This window comes from Lemur catta, chromosome 17 (genome assembly GCF_020740605.2).
Source record: "Lemur catta isolate mLemCat1 chromosome 17, mLemCat1.pri, whole genome shotgun sequence".
In the NCBI taxonomy this organism is placed as follows: Eukaryota; Metazoa; Chordata; class Mammalia; order Primates; family Lemuridae; genus Lemur; species Lemur catta.
Window position 1 is genome coordinate 1114256 of NC_059144.1, and position 17852 is coordinate 1132107.

Genomic DNA, 17852 nt, shown 5'->3' on the forward strand with positions numbered 1-17852 from the left:
GAATATTACAGGGGTACTAAAGTTTTGGTTACATGAATTACTTTTGTACAGTTTGAGTCAAAGTTATAAATGTGTCCATTACTCAGATAGTGTGCATCGTACCCGTTAGCTGTGAATCAACCCACCTCCTCCTCCCCTCCCCACCTGCTTGATTTCTGTTGAATTTTACTACCATATGTACACATGAGTGTTGATCATTTAGTTCCAATTTAACAGGGGGCATATGTGGTGTGTGTTTTTCCATTCTTGGGATATTTCACTTAGGATGGTCTCCAGTTCCATCCAGGTTGTTAAAAAAGGTGTTACTTCACCATTTTTTATGGCTGAGTAATACTTCATAGTATACATGTACTACATTTTATTAATCCACCCATGGTTTGACGGGCCTGGTTTGCAGGCCTGTCTCCGGGTTCCCAAAGATCAATCCCTGAGCATGCCATGGTGAGAAGTGCTGGTCCTGAGTTGTCTTATGGGGTGTTCTAGTAGGTCTGGTGTACCTCTCGGGTTACCTCTGTCCTGCTGTCTACACCAGAGATGATTATGTATACTCTGTTGGCAGGTGCCCCTTCTTTATAATTCCATGATAATAAGTAGTTTATTCTAGAGAACAACAATCAATCATGATTGCATTCTTGTGATGTATACATGTGTGTCTATTACATGGTGAAATTATTGGCACAAGAGAAATCAGAATATCTCCAGACTTAAATAATTGTTACCTTTATTTCTTCAAGAGGATTAGTTCTTATTTAACGGATACAGATTAAAAACCTCCTTCATATAATCAGAAATTTTAATTTTGATTACTAAAAAACTCAAATAAAATGGTTATTCCTTTCTCTCACTCTATTCGTAAACAGATCTAAAATGGCTGTAAAGATTGACTTAGGCCAGCGTGGTGGCTCACGCTTCTAATGCTAGCACTCTGGGAGGCCTAAGTGGGTGGATCGCTCGAGGTCAGGAGTTTGAGAACAGCCTAAGCAAGAGTGAGACTCCATCTCTACTAAAAATAGAAACAAATTATCTGGCCAGCTAAAAATATATATAGAAAAAATTAGCCGGGCATGGTGGCACATGCCTGTAGTCCCAGCTACTTGGGAGGCTGAGGCAGAAGGATTGCTTAAGCCCAGGAGTTTGAGGTTGCTGTGAGCTAGGCTGACGCCACGGCACTCACTCTAGCCTGGACAATAAAGCAAGACTGTCTCACAAAAAAAAAAAAAAAAAGATTGAATCAAACAGCAAGATAAATTAGTTAAGTAAGTTATGGATACACAAAAGACAAGTTAGAAACCTTAAAGAAGAAATGAAAGAGTAAAAAATTAATAATTCATAAAAAGCAGATAAGGCCTAAAATATATTTCACTTTGCACTAACTGGAAACACAGGTTTTATTTGATTAAATACAAGATATTACTTCAATAATTTTTTTAAAAATGATTTTTCCCAAATTGTTTTTAATTGATATATAAAAGATGTACATATTTGAAGGGACATATGGTTTGATACATTCACAGAATCTTAGTGTAATTGGGATATGTGTCATGTTAAATATTTACCTTTTCTTTATGGCAGAATCATTTCAATTATTCTCTTGTAGATATTTTTAAATGTACAATATATTAATTTTAATTATAGTCACCCTTTTCTTTTTTCATAAAACTATAAGTCATTCAAAACAAATTCAGCCTTTTTTCATTCCCTTTCTTTTCTTAATTTGCATGAAAAGAATTTCTAACACATTTTATAGATTTCCTTATCTCATTTAACTTATTTTTGTTGTCTTTTTCATAATAATCTCTGTCATCTTTACCCTGTTATTCAAACTTTGTATTCATCTCGTCCTTCCTCAATGAATTCTTCGCCTTCATCCCCCTCCTCATTTCCATATTTGTTGAGCTATTCTTTTGGGTTGCTTTCTAATTCTTTCCTGCCACAATTTCTAACCTAAGAATGATTTACTCCCCTCAACTTTTTTTAAATCTCAATCCTGCACATCCTTCCCTCTGTTATTACATTTGTTTTCTATTATGGCCTTGAGGAGGTCCATTTCTTTATAACATTTTTGTCTGCAGTATGAGGATGGGCGAGTGGTATATTAAAAATATATATATAGAAAATTTTTTAAATCATAACTTGCCTTTGTAAGGCCACAGTTTTCCAATGACCGAAAGGAAGGTTTCAGAGGAGCCTCAGGTGGTCGAAATGAAGGATGTGAAAAGCCCTGGACTTTGGCTGATGTAGGAAAGGATTCAAACACATCTTCGTTTGGATGATCACAAACCTTGTCCTCAAACACGATTCCATTATCTGTTGTCACAGGACAATATTTTGCTTCTACTACAGTAAGAATAAAGAATATATGAAAATATTCGTAATGAACAATCGGTGAATAACACAACAATAGGTTATCTTCAAACAGCTTACAGTTTTTCCTAGATCTCTGAGAAGCAGTAATTAGGTTTAAGCTTCATTATGGAACATCCTAGAACAAAAAACAATACCTTTAAGAATAACAAGTATCAAACTCGTAAAATAATTATAACATTGACCATTACTATATGATCTAGCATAAAGAAAAGAGGATTTGGAGTTACTCGGATGTAGATTCAACCCTCAATTCTGTCATTTACTAATCTACATCTTCTCATGGGGTGAAGATTATGAAAAGATGATACAAATGTCCTTAAAACTTTACTCCCTTTACCCATACTTGATTATTCTACAAACACTGTAATATCCATTGCATTATATTCTTAACCAAAATAGCCTGGGACAAAAATGTACCTAGTCAGCTTAAAAGATCGTTAAAATAACTATCATTAAGATAATCAATTTTGAATTATATTGTGATATGTGTTTGTGTCATTCACATTTGGACCAATTATCTCTTGCCGGGGAAAATGTTAAAGTTCGGTTTTTAGTAATGATTTATTTTAATGGGTTGGCTTTGCTAATAGTATAAACCACTTTTACTATGTTTGTCAAAATGCTACAGATAAATTTCCGTATAGATTCAGGTTCTCCCAAGAAAGACAGAAAAAATTAAAAATAAACCTTCTGAGGTAATGATTGTTGAAAGAAAGCCACAAAGAGCTACTCAATAGAAAGCTTTAAATACGATGGCAATGAAGACAGAGGCACCGAAAGGATAGACAACTGAGGAAAAGTATTCTGCAAGGAAAACTTTAGGCTGGGGTAAATCATTTTTAAAAGGTGGAGGAGGAAGAAGAAACAAACAAACACAAAGAGACATGACCACTCAATCAAGTATGTGCTTAAACCAAAGCAGAAAAGGGATAATTGTATGATAACGCACATGGAGAAATAAACATATATACATATGAATATAACAGAGATTTTAGTTCAGAGTATATTCATAATAAAACTTGTTTGTATTTACTCTACAATTTATTTTTGTATATATTTGTATAGTAAAGAATTTAATTTTCACTCTCTGGCTGGCTGGAAAGGCGGCCGGCAGCGGGGCTGGCTGAGGCGGCGGCGGCACGACTGGGATGGGACCGGCTCTGGGGCGCAGGAGCCGCGGCGGTAGCGGCAGCCGCGGCGGGGGCCGCGCAACTCGGGCCAAGCGCAGGGCGGCGGGCGAGGGCGCGGGGCGCTGAGCTCCGGCGGCCCCCCGGCTCCCCGGCCGCGCACGGCCGAGCCCAGGAGATCGCGCAGAGGCGCAGCCGAGGAAGCGCCGCCAGCGCCGGCGCCCGCGCCTGGGGAGGAGCGGCGCGCTGGGAGCGAGCCAAGCCGGGCGCCCGGGTGTAGCCGCCGGGGCTGCTCCCGGGAGCTGCGGGCCGGGCCGGGCGCGAAAGAGGACCAGCCCCGCGCCGCGCCCACCGCCCGCCGAGGACCGTGCCACCCTCGGGCCGGGCGCCACCGCTCGGGCTCCTGCTGGCGCTGACCGCGCTCCGGTGTCCACGTAACGCGCGTCCCCGGACCCCATCCCCGACCCCGGCCGCCGCACACAAAGTTGGCTCCCAGCGGGCGGCTGCCTCCTCAAGTCCGTGGCAGCTTGGGTCTCCTGAACTTGGACACATCTGGGGAGACCCTGGGAACCCAGAAGCCCCCGGCCCGCTTCCTTTTGCCCACCGCAGGAGCCCGCCTGCCTTCTCCTGCTGTGAGCCAGCGGGTCCTCCGCCCCCACATTACCCTCTCCTTTTCCTCACCTGGGAATCCAAGACAAAAAGAGGTCTACCACTGGGGCCAGCTCTGTTTGCAGTCCCACTCTCTACCTTAGAGGCTGAAGGGCTGTCACAAGGTTTACGCGGCTCTCGACAGGCCATTTATAGGCGTCCATATTTCAATACGGCATTCTGGAATGTACATTCTGATTGGATGAAATAAACTGTCTAATTTTGATTGGATAGTGCAATCCAATCAGAATGGGTATTCTAGAAGAGGCCCTTTGAAAAGACAAATTCATAGACCAATTGTGATTGGATAATGATATCCAATCAGAATGGGTATTTTACAATACCTCATTTGAATATACGAGCCTATAAATTGTCTGTCACGGGTTACTAGTGTTTTTTGTTTTTTTTTTTTTTTTCCCATTGGAGCTTCAGATTTTGCTAAGGGGACTGGTGGTTTTTTTTCTGCTCCCGCGGAGAGATTTAAATTAGTGAGGGATGTGTGGCCAGAATCGCCTCTGAATTTCTTGGGAACAGAGCATCCTGCAGTGAGCAGCACCCGAGAAAGGACCCGCTTAGGACTTGAGAGGGACTTATCCTGAGAAGCAGGTAAGCGAGGACCCAGCTGGCACGTGGGAGGGACTTGGTCTTTGGTACGCAGAGGCCTTGGGGACGGGGAACGGGTGCGTGAGTGGGAAGAGGCACCACCTGTGTGTGGCACTATGCCTGGGTTCTGCTGCTTCTCCCCATAGCGGTTTGTGTAGCGGCTGGGTTGAAGGACACCAGGGAGCTAGATCAGGGATGGTGTTCCCTAGACCCGCCCATAGGTGGGCCACAGTTGTCCGCTGGCTTCAGGTGGATTATGCAGAGTGGGTGTGAGGGTGTCAGGTGAAGTTCAGCCTCTGTACCTCAGGGGCCAATGTAAGGTGATGCCTTTTAGCGCCACCACGCCCTCCACTCTACTTTCATGCCTGGTGGGCTTAAGTTTCTGCTCCTAGGGATGCGCCTGTAATACAGTGTGAATGATGGTGAGTGGCGGATGTCCTAGGCTTGTGCAGCTGCTGGCGTTGAAAGTGCAGAGGAACGAGAAGACTTATGTGAGGGGCCGTGGGGCAAGGACAGGAGAAAGGTGTACGGGCGCCATAGTCGCCGCCCTGCACAGTGCTCCTGGTGTCACCCACCCTTCACAAGCTGCCAGATTCCAGGCAGTATGGCAGAGAGGCGGTCGCCCCCAAATTCAGCAGCAAAAGTATCTGGCGATGTGTCCACCTGCGTCTCCCACCCAGCCCCAGCCTCCGCTCCTCCTGCTGTCACCCTTAAAGTGATCTGTTGACCCTTCTGGTCTCACTCAGGTGCCTGCAATTAGGAGCTTCTGCGGGGGTAGGCTGCCCCCGACATCTGCCCTGTTTATATGGTGTTCAGATTCTAGAGCTTCAGTAAAGTTTTTAAAGTGGAGATGGTGGTAAGATGGTAGGTGGAGGTTTGTGGAAATGCACAGATAGCAAAGTCAGACTCAAGTTATCAGCCAAGAGAGTGTGTATGGAAGAGGAGGGCTTAGTGTTTTCTGGAGGAGGTACAGAGTCATGGAGGAATAGAAGAATGAGTTGAAATGGGAAATGTGACTGTCAGGCGCACTGGAAGTTGGGGATCACGAACTATGTCAAGACCAATCAAGATGAGTCTTTTCTCCTACTGATTTGTTTCTTTTCTGTCTTGCAAATATGAATTCTAGAACTGTAGCCCCACACTGGTCTTCTCTGGGCTTTCCCATCATATCTGCTAGGTTGTATTTGATTCTGCGAACTACAGAGGCTGGGTGATTGTCTTTAAGGAAAGTTTGAAATGTTCTTACGTTGTAGGGTGGAATTAGTACTGCTCAAGATAAAAGCTTTGGAGAGAAGAAGAGAATAGGGTCAGTTATGGAGAGATCAGGGAAGATAGAGGCTGATAAACAGCCCATTAGAAACATTATGACTTGTAATACAATTTCATTTGTGGGGACATGATAGGGAGGAACATGAGGCTGGATTCCAAAAGGGTCAGTTCAGGTAGAGGAATGTGGAAGTACACTCAGTGTAGACCAGAGCGTCTCAAACTTTCATCAATCAGCTGTGTTAAAAATGCACCTTCTGAGTCAGCAGCTCTGGGATTCTACATTTCTAATAACTTCTCAGCTGATGCTCCTGCTGGTGGTCCTTGGGTATAGACTTCTTTTTAGAGAAATCTGGAAGAAGAGCCATTGGATAACAGTTTAAGACATTACAGGATCAGGGGAAAACATTATTTTGTTATCATTTCTGAGCATGTTTGTAGCCAGAGGAGAAGGAGCCAAGTGATGAGGAAGGAGAAATTAGAGATGTAAGATACTACTGCTAAATAAATAGGAAAGATGTGGTGGGAATAATAAATCAAAGATGTAGAAGGAGTAGAATAAGGAGCACAGGTTTCTACATGACTGCTGTAAAGGAAGAAAGATTGTGAGGGGTGAAGGAGGGAGGAATGAAAGAAGTTAGGAAGGTGATTTTGGAGTTGATGAGGAAACTTGGGAAGACTTCAGATGACTTCATTATATTTACACTCAAACAGAAGCTTAGATTATTGCTGCTTTAAAAGTTAGTAGAAGCAGGAGAAAGTGCTAGAATTGGGGTGAACAATAGTAACTTCTTTTTCCTCCCCATAGCTGTCAGACATCAAATATACATGTTGCATTAATATTAGTTAATCAAATGAGATTAATTTGAATATAGAAGCATCAGTTGCTTTTTTAAGATAGCTAAATTTTTGGTAAGGTCATTGTTTCAGAAAAGTCTTTTAAAGACTACTTGGTAACCAAACTAATTTTAAAAAGAAAAAAAATTACAGAGTTCATTCCTTGAATACTAAAATTGTTATTTCAATATAGAAAACTTATTGTACATTCTTTTCTTAGATGTGGTGTTAAGGCTTTTTGCATGCGTGTGTATCAAAAAAGTTTAAGATGACTAACCCAGAGGATACAAAAAATGTAGGCATACCAATATCCCATATAACTAATGAAAAAGGTGAATATTTTCATTAACTAGCATTCTAAAAATGAATCCAAGTTGATCAGTTCAGAATAGTTTTTCTGATGAGAGATAAATTATACTGTCAACTGCATTGCAGCTGAGTACTTCTAAATCATAGGACAAATTGAAGAACATGATAACTAATTATAGTATAATGATACAAATGATTCTGCTGGGTTGTGTTACAGATATGCTGTAGCATTCTCCCATCAGCTTTGATGGTTACCCTCTCAGGGTCATGACTTTCTCCACTGATTAATGATCCCTTTTCCCCTCATCAGTCAGCATGTTCACACAGATCTATGCCCACTTTTCTATTCAGTTAACAGACATAGCTAATAGTTAATAGAATTTGTGAGTGAATCTTGGAGATGTTGTATGCCTTGGACCAGGTGTCTCCCCAGGTGGTTTCTTGAAGTTTGGGTTTTTTTCTTTTTTTAATTAGAAGTATTTCTTAAAGAAGTAAGTATTTTATCATAGATTTAGCTTCATTTAAACTCTCAATTTCTACAATAAAAATTTTATTTTCTATCTATTTCTATAAAGACTGTCTTTTACCTCACTCTTCTAACTAATCCAGTTTAATTCAGTGTATGGATTTGTTAGCAGAAGACCTAGAAGTGACATCAGAGAATGAGCAAGAGAGGCATGAAGGAAGTGAAAATAACCAGCCACAGGTATGTAAAGATTTAAATTTAAATTTCTGGTTTAACATAATTTTAATAACATCATTTTGCACTAACCTGTTAGAATAAATAGATAATCATTTACTATTTTATAATTTTATTTATTTATATTTTTATTTTTCCAATTTATTTATTTATTTTCTTTTTTTAAAGCAAATCAGAATATTATAGGTCTACAAACATTTTGGTTATGTATAATGCCTTTGCATTGCCCAAGCCAGAGCTACAAGTGTGTCCATCCCCCAAACAGTGTGCTCTGTGCTCATTAGTTATGAGTTTACCTTCCCCCATTTAAAGTAGTTATGCCACTGAAAATATTCTTACAATCTCTAGTAACTTATAGCTGATGTTTACCTTGGAACTGAGGCATATGTTTTTCCAAATTTTGTTTGCTCTTCCATTTTTATAACCTCTTTACATGATAAAGAGGGTGACATCAAATATTGAATTAGAAGCAATAGAAATTATGAGTAACTTAAGAGTGATGACCACTGAGTTGTATTCATGTCAAAGGAATAACCATTGTCAGTGGTTCAGAATTTTCAGTTTTATGTTATCAGTCATTAATGGCACGGTTAAAGCTTTCTTCTGCCTTGTGGTCTCTAATTGACTTCATCGTCTATGTCCAGGGTGAGAATAGGGTCATAAAGTCATCTCTACTGTCTGTTAAAGGAATCATACCTTTAAGAAGGGGACCTTTGGTGTTAGGGTACAAACAACTTTCTAACTTGTCTTAATGTGGGAAATCATGAAATATTATTATATTTTTAATTCACTGTGATTAGAAGACATTAGACTGTTAGTGGCCTCTGAGTGAAGGTTTTTTCCAAGTTCTTGGTATTAATCAGGAAAAGAATTTTAGGATGGACCATGAAAGTCAAGCAAGAAACTTTATATTGAATGATTGAAAGCCACAGTGCACTCTCTCAAGAGTAAGAGAGTGGGCAGGCTTTGAAAAGAGCATCTGCGTCAGGAGGAAGAGGTTTTTGGTGTTTTGAGTCTTATTAATCGAGGGGAGGAGTATTTATGACTAAGGGGCTGACTTTTGCTATGAATTTGGATAGTAATTCCTAAAATTGGGTTTGCTCTCATTTTAGTACTGTATATGGTTGTCTTTGAGCTGTCATGGTGATTTTTAAGGGTGGAGCAATTGTAAAACTCCAGTAATAATTGGCCTAAGTTCATGTAAAATGACAGAAATGATAATGACAAGCTAGTTGAAGCTGGTTCTTGCCTATGGTTAACGGCCCCTCTAGTCAGCTCCTGTCTAAGGGTTATTTACTTTAACATCTGCTCCCACTTTGCAAGTCCCCACATGTGATCTCAGCCCTGTCTCTGAAACTTCTCTTCTAACAAGACGATATTAGAACCAGTCTTAAGCAGATTGTCCATCTAGATTCGTGACATTATCATCTTATGGTATATCATTTGAATTAACATTTAAGAAATTCCTTTTCTTTCTAATTGATGTGTTGATTTTGGATCCTAATAATTAAAAGTGTGACACTCCCCAGTTAGCAATCTTTAGAAAAAGTACTTAAGTGCTACCCTTTCTACTTTCTCTTCATCAATTACCTGATCCATTCTGATTTTCTACTTATAAAAAGCTCACAGGTAAGATGGAGTTATTTAAAGATGTAATTGTATATAGAAATAGATTGTATCTGTTATCTAAATTATAGGAGTTCAGAATAATTTTTTCATAATCACTATTCCTTAATCACCCTAAGTTTCTCTATCATCAGTCTTTCAAGTGGCCTAAGGACTGGGAAGCTAATTTATTCATATGCCATATCATCTGAACAAGAATAAATGTAAAATAAGTTAATAAATGTGTATAATAAGGTCTAGGATTTTTTCACCCTCTAGTGACTTAAAGATGAATTGCATTTATTTGAACAATAAAATGAAAATACAGTGGGAAGGAAACAGTGACTGAGAAGAGATAAATATGTGTCTAACCTTGAGGGTTGCAACAAATATGCCCAGACAAGTGAATCTGTTTAATGTGCTTTTATGTGTGCAGATTTCATCTATTTGACTCAAACTGTTGGAACTTAAAATTCCATCATGACCACTTTAAATATTATTGACCAGAAACATATATAGTTCCACATAGTTTTTAAAGTCACCACTCTCAAATGTTTGTGAAATCAGAATTTACATTATGTTGCAAATATGGTATAAGATTTGACAAGTATGATTTGATCATATGAGTAGAAAAATCCCCAGCCAAATATAGTATTTGACTCCAAAACTGAAAGGTGAGTCTGTACGTTGAGTTTTAAAGCTACACAAAAATCTAGAGATACTCTTTCTTAAATGTCAATGTAGATGAGGCCTGACCCCCAATTAAGGCATTTAGTTATTTTGCCAAAGTCACACAGTTAATTTATCTGACTAGTTTTTGAGTAGTTTAATCTGGTAAATTATCTGATTCAGCATGACGCAATTCCATCATCTCTTTTTTTTTTTTTTTGCCATAAATTGCTAGGTAATGTCACTTTAGGAGCTTTGAATGAATCATTTAATCTTTCTTGGTTTTACTCCAGTTATCAGTAGGTGATGGAGCTAAAGTAGATAATTACTTTATACTGTACATCCTCCAGCTATAAAATTGTATGGTTATTGAATGTGAAATTTGGGAAACATGTCATTTTTCAGGACTCCACACCAGCAACTGAGCAGTTGCACTCTGCTCCTTGTGTGGTGACAAACTTGGTTCATATACATTTGTGTGTATCTTTATCTTTTGATATTTCTCTATCCAAATGAAAAAAGAATGATAAACGGCAGCGGCAAAAGGTTAACTTGGTGCAGAAAAGCAGAAGTTTCCTCTCTGTTCCTGAAGCCTTACAATGTTGCATCCTCTAAATCTGGCTATTGAATGTAAAATCCAGGTGATAAGACAGAAGAAGACGTGATTTATATCTTTGTCTTTTTCTTTCTGTTTCTGCCAGTCAAATGGGGGTGGAAATTCCTATTATCCAGAGAAGAGTGGATGTGAATAACAGCAAAAAATTAAGAAGGGCCCTTTTAGAAATTTGGGAAAATTCTGTTTCATCCACTCAAACAGAAATGAAGTAGACTTTACAAAAATTTCAATAATACTATAATAATTATAATTATATGACAATTATGTACAATAAAATTAAAGTAAGTACAAAATATTTAATGATTAAACATATGACAGTTAAGGTATGTCAAGGGATAAAATCAATGAAAACAGGAAAAGTTATTTTTATTGATAAGGTAATAACAATTATTCTTACTATCAAACTTTCATTAAAGCTTGAAGAAAGGAAGAAGCACAAAAGCAGTAAAATGGCAGTATCAGAAAACCTATGTGATGGTGCTGGTGATGACAGTGACGATGATGCATTACTTGAAGGAAGAAAGAGTGGGAAAACTGACAGTCGGCTATTTCCTAGGATGGAGAATGAAGTGTGTGATAGGTAAGCCTGTAGCAATATTTAATAGTAGATAATTTTATTGTACTATACAATTAATTCTAATTGGACTAATATTCATGATTAGCAAATTTTATGCTTTTCATAGGTGTATTCAGCCTTGCTTGGTGATCAGAAAAATGCACATTAATGATATAACATTTTCTAATCATACAGGCATTTTATTAAAAAAAGATTAGCAGTGTTGGCAAATGTGAGGAAAATGCATTTTCATACGCTGTTGGTAAATAAAATTGACATATCCTTTTTGAAGTGTAATTTAGTAGCACGTATCAACACTTCAACTATGTCACTCCTTTGGCCTACCAGGAACTTAGGATCTGGGACTAGATGCTGCAGGAAAACATGACTTGTAGAAACACACGTAAACACATACAAGTTAAGGACATTTATTCTATATTGTATATAACATACAAGAAGCCAATATATTCATAAAATAGATAGTCTATGTATGTCAAAGGTCTATAATATATGTGTGTTTAGAATATTTATACAAGTGTGTTATGTGCATACATGTATATGCATGTTAAAGATAGTTACTGTAACATCATCATCTCAGAAACTTTGAGGTAGTCTAAATACCCATCAATGAGGAAATAGTTACATTGTTATATCCATATAATAATGTCACATGCAACCATTAAAACAACAAACTTAGATCTGTAGTGTACTGATTACTTCACAATTGATGGATATTTAAAGCATTTGTTTGATGACACATCTTAAGCAAATTATGTTAGAATTCTTGTAATATCTCCTGAGGTTCAAAAAGATGCTGCATGCTATACTGCCGCTCTACCTTGTTCCCAAGAGAATTGCCAGTTATTCATTTGTTGGGTTTTTTTTCTCAATGCATGAGTGTTCATCTTCTGGATCCTCACATTAATCCAGATATTGCCAAGGGATTGCATATCCATATCCCATATAAACATTTCCATATTTTAGGTAAACTTACTAAAATACATCAAAAGATCTTTAATCTGCTAACCAGGTGTTGGCCAACTCTTTCTGTAGAAAGCCAGATAGTAAATGTTTTAGGCTTTGTGAACCACGGAGTCTCTGTTCGTTGTAGTCCACAAATTGTGATAGACAGTAAATAAATAGACATGGTGGTGTCCCAATTAAACTTTACTTATGAAAACAGGCAGTGGGTTTGACTTGGCCCCAAGACACTAATTTGCTGACCCCCATGCTAAAACCAAGGTGCTGCTAATGTGGTGAATCTTTTTTGTAAAGATAGCCTGAATTCATGCCATTAACCTTCCTTTTAAACATATGTGAGTATGCATCATACCGTATTTTCTACAGTGACTTTATATGTTAGAAACATTCAGTTTAAAAATGAGGTTATTTTCTGCATTTTCCCCTTTTATTCCTGTCCTTGAATCAATATTTTAGTATGAGTGATAGCTTTGTATATTTGATGAGTATAAAATATCCTGCAATTGGATGCTGTTTCTAAAGGCAAAAATACTGCTTATGAATGTTTTAGTCTCTCTGTGGTCTTTTTTATAAGTATGGGCAAAAGTATAAGCAAAATCAGCTTATATGATCTAGAAATGTTCATAGGATCTTGTAATTCTATAATTTTTGTGAATTTATTATTTAATACCTTGGTCTGGCATTTTTTAAAATGCCATATGTATATAATTTAGAAACCTTTAAAGTGTGAAAATATACTATATAATTATTGTATAGTGATTGAAATATATAGCTAAAGAAGAAGAACATTAGAGCATCCATGATCATACGACTTAGGTATGCTGGCCTTGAAAAAACTGCCTAGTGTCTGCACATGGACTCGAATTTCTTTTCCATTCACTCTTGAACTCATTCCAGCAATTTTCACTCCCATCTCTAGCTCAAAATTGGTTTTCTCAAAGTTCCCACTGATTTTCAGTTTAATAAATCTAGATATAATTTCTGAGACCTCATTTTACTGAATCTGTCAGCAATCTTTTCCCCAGTGAAAACCTCTCTCCTCCATAATCCTTGTTACCCTTGACTTTCAGAATATCACTCACTCACCTGGTTTTTCCTCCTTCTTTTCTAGTTCATCCACCTTAGTCTGTTTTGTGTGCTCATCCTCACACCCCACCTTCCTCACATTGAAGTGTCCCAGGGCTCAGTCCTCAGGCTTCTTTCTCATGACTTTTACTACCTTGTGTGTGCTAATGATTTTCTTAATTCCAGACCTATAGACCAAGCTGCCTACTTGACCCCCCTCTTTGGTTAGCTATTAGGTATCACAGCTTACGAGGTCCAAAACTGAGCTATTGATGTTCTTTCTTATACCTCGCCCTCATCATGAAGTCTTTCCTCCCTGAGTTATTGGGAACCCTTTCAGTTACTCTGGCAAAAACCTTGGTGTAATCCTTGACATCTCTCTCTCTCATTCTCTCTTTTTTTTCCTCCCTCTCTGTCTCTGACGTCTCATACCTAATCTGTCAGCAAATCTTGTCAGGTCTTCCTTCAGAATATATGTAGAAACCATTCACAGATTCCTTCTCTAAGCCACCACCATCTGATGTCTAGATGAGTGTAACGCACTGCTAAATGATCTTTTTTTCTAGTCCTCTTTCCATCAATGTTTAACCCACTGCTCATATTAAAACAAGTCAGATGATGTCATTCCTATGCTCAGAATGTTCCCATTGCCTCCCATTTCAGTCAGAGTATATGTCACCATTCTGCCTAATTCCTAAAAGGTAGCACATGATCTGATCTTTAGTCCCTCTGACTCAATTTTCCATTTTTTTTTTTATTCCTTTAGCTCTGCTACTGCCTCATTGAACTTCTCACTATTCCTTAAACTCTACAGGCACACCTCTGTACTTGGCAGTTCTATTTTAAATGGTTTGCCTCAGGTATCTTTCTGGCCTCTTTTTGTCTGTTCCTTAAGTTCTTTCCTTAACAACCATTTTCTCAGCAAGGCGTTTTCTAGACATGCTAATATTTCCACCATCCCTCTTCTTCCACACATAAACATTTCATTATCCTGCTTTACCTTTTCTCCTCTAACATACGATGTAGTTTGCCCATCTGTTCTGTTTACTGTCGTTGTGTGTTTCCTTCACTCTCATGATAGGACATTTGCGTGTTCACGGCCATATCCCCTGTGCCTAGAAAACAGCCTAGCATGTAATGTCGTAAGGAGCTACTGCATACACTTCTATTAACTGAGTGTATGGAGTTTACCCTGTGGGTATTGTTTTAATCATTAGACTAAATCTCATTTAAAAGTGTGACGTGGGTTCATTGTGACAACTTTACCTAGTGATTATGCATTTTTGAATTCTTTTGTACATTTCAATAACCTATATTCTGTATATTTATTTGTTTCCATTTAGGGAGAAAAGCCCAATAATGTGTTTACTCACTAATTACTGTTTTACTGTAATTATGATTGTTTTACACGTGGTAAGACAGATCAAAGGAATTGCAAACTTCATTTGTGTTTATTAAGAAAAGTAAAATATAAGCGTGGTAAATTTAATGGACTTAACAATTCTTTCCAAACAATGATGAGCCTTCAATATCTGAAATAAGAAAATGAAGTTGGAATTTATTGCTTTCTCTAGTAAGAGAGCTATGCTGGTGAGGCACAGTTTCTTCTGACAGAGCAGTTGCTGATCTTACACAGGGTTTTGGGAAGAGTGGCATTTAAGGACTGGCAGCCTTTCAGAGGAATACGTGGGTTGACATCATCTGTACTAGCATGGTTATTTGAGTGACACAGTGGTTGAGTGCTGGGCACTCCCAGGCATGTTTATTGGAATGAGTTTGTGTCTGACGGGCTGTCTCTCAGAAGCAAGTGGCTGACATTGATTGGTGAATGAGGCCAGTGGTCACTGATGGATTGACTAGATTTAAAACTACTTGAGGGTGGCTAGTTGTTACCATGGCTACAGATCAGTCATTTTCTAAGTGTCATTTTGTGTTGAAAAGTTGCCTTCTATCAACTATGTTGAAAATGAAAACTATTTGTTATTCTAGAATCGTACACTTATTTTGCAGTCTGAGTCAAGAGCAATTGTTTGATAATTGCTCTCAGGACGATATCTCCCCCACCCCCCTTTTTTTTCTGGCCTGCTTAGTTTTAAACAGAACAGATATCTACATGATTCATTTTATAACTAATTGTTAGTTTTGTTTTTGATATGTTTAAAGGCTCATGCTCAACTCCTAACATAATCTCCTGTGGGAAATTTTCGTTTCTTTGTAAATTCATTCAAAATCACATGTGATTTTCTTACATGTGTTTATTCCACAAAAAGGTAAATGAACTTTTCTGTTGGTAAATCCTACTATTTACATTAGAATTAGCTAGGCTAAAAGTATGTAAAAGTCAAAAAATTATTTTATTTTCAAACAAAATTATAATTCATCACAATATTACCGTTTATAAATCCTATATAGAATGATATATAGGTATTCTGAAAGTAAGGATTTCCCCCAAGATATTTGCCGATTTCTTACATTCATGTTATGTGTGCTTCATGCTATTTTATAACTTTGGAAGTGAAACATTGTCATATTTAAACAGAAAACCAAAAATATAGCACAAATCTAATTATTGCTCCTATGCCTAAGAATCATTGCTTGTAGGCAGTGAGCTCCAGACCTTCAGGGTAGCATTCAAGGTCAGCGTAGCATTCACCTCTCAGCATTTGCTTCTGTGTATTTTACACTTTTCCTTTCAAGTTCCTAAGAAACACCTGGACACCTTGTGCCTCATCTTGGTGCTCACATTCTTTCTTTAAGTAGGTTGGTTTTCTCCTACTTTTTGCCTGGTGAACTTCTTTTACGTATTTTGTCTGTTCTGTGAAGCCTTCCTTGGGCTCATGTAGAACTTTTCGAAAAGATTCACTCTTGTGTATCACATTGTATCATAATTGCACTTGACCTTTTTTTTGAAGCAAAGAATATATATTTCTTTGCATAGTGTTGGTGCTTCATAATATTTTTTAAATTAATAAGTGAATTGAAATGGAGAAGATGTAGAAGTTTATAAAAAATTCCCTTTTGTATATTGTCAATAGAATTGTTAGAAAACATTATCTCTTTTATGTGTTTTTTTAAAGTACTGGTCCTGCATTACATATAAGGGAAGTAAAGAAAAATGAAAATGAAAAACAGACCTCAAACGAATCTGTGATGAGCAGTGTATGAGAAGGCCAGTTTAGTACCTGGAGGTGTGAATGATGACAGCGCTTGAAGTGAAATAGAATGAAGGAAGATAAAATCTGTAAGTCCTTTATGTCCTTGTGAAAGAATGTCAGCAGTGATTACTTTTACTGGAAATATAATTGTGTAGTCTGCCAAAACTAGAGAATGCTCAACTGTATCCATGCTGTGAAATGATTGATTACGATGAGGACAAGTGAACTTGGACAAGGAGCAGTTTCTTTTTTTTTTTTTTTTTTTGTATTTTAAGCTAAGTATTATTATTTTTCATTTCACAATATTAAGAGTACAAATGTTTTTGTTACACGGATAGATTTTTTAAAACTTGAGTCAGGGCTGTGAGTGTGCCCGCATCATCTGAGCAGTGTTCAGTATACCCTTCAGGGCGGTCTGTGCCCCTTTACCTATTTCCCCCTGCTTGATTTCCAATGAGTTTTAGTTCCCTGTGTGCCTGTGTGTGCCCCTTAGTTAGTTGTAATTTATTATAGAGTGGATGGAACTAGAGACCATTGTCCTAAGTGAAGTAGTTCAAGAAAGGAGCAGTTTCAATAAATGGTCGCCATGGAAGCCTGACTGTAGCGGACAGCATAGACAGCTCTTGAGTGACATTTTCCTGGGAAAGGCAATGGAGAAATGGGTAATAACTGAAGAAGAATGTGGGGCTCAGGGGAGTTTTCTTTCTTTATTTTAAGTTAGAAGCTTTTAGAGAATATATTTGTATGCTGTTGGGAATGACAGAGTAGAGAAGGACATATATGTGAAATTTAACTTTGCTTACATGTCTAAGCACTAGAAGCCTTCATACACTATGTTTTAAGCATTTGTAGTAAACTAATTGTGCTTAGAAGTTCTATTCATGTATGATTTTATAGTAGCATGATATATCTTCAGAACTGGTTCAGAAATGAAATAGTCTAATTGAATTAAAGATGCCAATGATGACTTAAAAATTAAACTATAATAGATAGGATTTTAAAAAAGTGTAGTAATAAACACACAGACACTTAAGGCATATTTATTACAGCTTAAACATTCCTTTTTGACCATGTATATATTACAGTACCTTTGCCAGTAGCATAATGAATACCTATGATTTGGTAAGGTGCTTTAAAGTATCAGGTGTATGTGTTGACTTTATAATTATTTAGATTGTGGGGAGGGTTTTCTTCATGTACAATAAAAAAGCAAACTGTTACAATCTACCACAGATTATTACTTCTGGATTATAAAGTTCTAAAGTCTAAAATAAAGTTTCATTGTACCAACAATGTCATTGACATGTATCATATGTTGAATAAGTATTTGTGGAATGTGTGAATGAAC

General features: G+C 37.7%; 1 long non-coding RNA gene across 1 annotated transcript; it reads right to left on the reverse strand.

The window, feature by feature from the left end:
• Positions 1 to 2154: 2154 nt before the first annotated feature.
• On the reverse strand, positions 2155 to 4287 carry LOC123622681. The gene is made up of 3 exons (XR_006729597.1): positions 4176 to 4287; positions 2425 to 2482; positions 2155 to 2337 (listed from the first exon to the last, which is right to left on the reverse strand). It is a non-coding gene; the product is annotated as an uncharacterized LOC123622681 (long non-coding RNA).
• Positions 4288 to 17852: the final 13565 nt, after the last annotated feature.